This window comes from Phoxinus phoxinus (assembly GCF_949152265.1).
Source record: "Phoxinus phoxinus genome assembly, chromosome: 14".
Lineage (NCBI taxonomy): Eukaryota > Metazoa > Chordata > Actinopteri > Cypriniformes > Leuciscidae > Phoxinus > Phoxinus phoxinus.
In genome coordinates, this window is record NC_136889.1 from 35102362 (window position 1) to 35104518 (window position 2157).

Below are 2157 nucleotides of genomic sequence, written 5' to 3' on the forward strand. Positions count from 1 at the left end.
TGAGCAATATAGCCTATACTAGCCGAAACTCTTATGTGTACAGATGTGGCGTCATGAGCAATATAGCCTAAACTAGCCGAGACTCTTATGTGTACAGATGTGGCATCATGAGCAATATAGCCTATACTAGCCGAGACTCTTATGTGTACAGATGTGGCGTCATGAGCAATATAGCCTATACTAGCCGAGACTCTTATGTGTACAGATGTGACGTCATGAGCAATATAGCCTATACTAGCCGAGACTCTTATGTGTACAGATGTGGCGTCATGAGCAATATAGCCTATACTAGCCGAGACTCTTATGTGTACAGATGTGACGTCATGAGCAATATAGCCTATACTAGCCGAGACTCTTATGTGTACAGATGTGGCGTCATGAGCAATATAGCCTATACTAGCCGAGACTCTTATGTGTACAGATGTGACGTCATGAGCAATATAGCCTATACTAGCCGAGACTCTTATGTGTACAGATGTGACGTCATGAGCAATATAGCCTATACTAGCCGAGACTCTTATGTGTACAGATGTGACGTCATGAGCAATATAGCCTATACTAGCCGAGACTCTTATGTGTACAGATGTGGCGTCATGAGCAATATAGCCTATACTAGCCGAGACTCTTATGTGTACAGATGTGGCGTCATGAGCAATATAGCCTATACTAGCCGAGACTCTTATGTGTACAGATGTGGCGTCATGAGCAATATAGCCTATACTAGCCGAGACTCTTATGTGTACAGATGTGACGTCATGAGCAATATAGCCTATACTAGCCGAGACTCTTATGTGTACAGATGTGGCGTCATGAGCAATATAGCCTATACTAGCCGAGACTCTTATGTGTACAGATGTGGCGTCATGAGCAATATAGCCTATACTAGCCGAGACTCTTATGTGTACAGATGTGGCGTCATGAGCAATATAGCCTATACTAGCCGAGACTCTTATGTGTACAGATGTGACGTCATGAGCAATATAGCCTATACTAGCCGAGACTCTTATGTGTACAGATGTGGCGTCATGAGCAATATAGCCTATACTAGCCGAGACTCTTATGTGTACAGATGTGGCGTCATGAGCAATATAGCCTAAACTAGCCGAGACTCTTATGTGTACAGATGTGACGTCATGAGCAATATAGCCTATACTAGCCGAGACTCTTATGTGTACAGATGTGGCGTCATGAGCAATATAGCCTATACTAGCCGAGACTCTTATGTGTACAGATGTGGCGTCATGAGCAATATAGCCTATACTAGCCGAGACTCTTATGTGTACAGATGTGGCGTCATGAGCAATATAGCCTATACTAGCCGAGACTCTTATGTGTACAGATGTGGCGTCATGAGCAATATAGCCTATACTAGCCGAGACTCTTATGTGTACAGATGTGGCGTCATGAGCAATATAGCCTATACTAGCCGAGACTCATATGTGTACAGATGTGGCGTCATGAGCAATATAGCCTATACTAGCCGAGACTCTTATGTGTACAGATGTGGAGTCATGAGCAATATAGCCTATACTAGCCGAGACTCTTATGTGTACAGATGTGGCGTCATGAGCAATATAGCCTATACTAGCCGAGACTCTTATGTGTACAGATGTGGCATCATGAGCAATATAGCCTATACTAGCCGAGACTCATATGTGTACAGATGTGGCGTCATGAGCAATATAGCCTATACTAGCCGAGACTCTTATGTGTACAGATGTGGCATCATGAGCAATATAGCCTATACTAGCCGAGACTCTTATGTGTACAGATGTGGCGTCATGAGCAATATAGCCTATACTAGCCGAGACTCTTATGTGTACAGATGTGGCGTCATGAGCAATATAGCCTATACTAGCCGAGACTCTTATGTGTACAGATGTGGCGTCATGAGCAATATAGCCTATACTAGCCGAGACTCTTATGTGTACAGATGTGGCATCATGAGCAATATAGCCTATACTAGCCGAGACTCTTTATGTGTACAGATGTGGCGTCATGAGCAATATAGCCTATACTAGCCGAGACTCTTATGTGTACAGATGTGGCGTCATGAGCAATATAGCCTATACTAGCCGAGACTCTTATGTGTACAGATGTGGCGTCATGAGCAATATAGCCTATACTAGCCGAGACTCTTATGTGTACAGATGTGGC